Source organism: Bison bison, unplaced genomic scaffold (genome assembly GCF_000754665.1).
Source record: "Bison bison bison isolate TAMUID 2011002044 unplaced genomic scaffold, Bison_UMD1.0 scf7180017864336, whole genome shotgun sequence".
NCBI lineage: Eukaryota > Metazoa > Chordata > Mammalia > Artiodactyla > Bovidae > Bison > Bison bison.
In genome coordinates this window covers 345,103-345,476 of record NW_011494908.1, presented here as the reverse complement: position 1 = coordinate 345,476, position 374 = coordinate 345,103, and positions in this window count along the sequence as shown.

The window sequence follows — 374 nt, the reverse complement described above, 5'->3', positions numbered from 1 at the left end:
AATGAAGATAGCAGGCGGCTAGCTGCCATTCTCAACAATGCTCATTACCTGGAAAACCTACATTTTACCATAGAGGGGAGGGACACACACTACTTCATTAAGCTCGGGTCTCTGGAGGAAGACCTGGTGCTCATTGGTAACACTGGGGGGAGGCGCATTCTGGAGAACGGTGTCAATGTCACCGTGTCCCAGATGACTTCCGTGTTGAATGGGAGGACTAGACGGTTTGCAGATATCCAGCTCCAGCATGGGGCTCTGTGCTTCAACATCCGGTATGGGACGACTGTCGAAGAGGAGAAGAACCACGTGTTGGAGATCGCCAGACAGCGCGCTGTGGCCCAGGCCTGGACTAAGGAACAAAGAAGGCTGCAAGA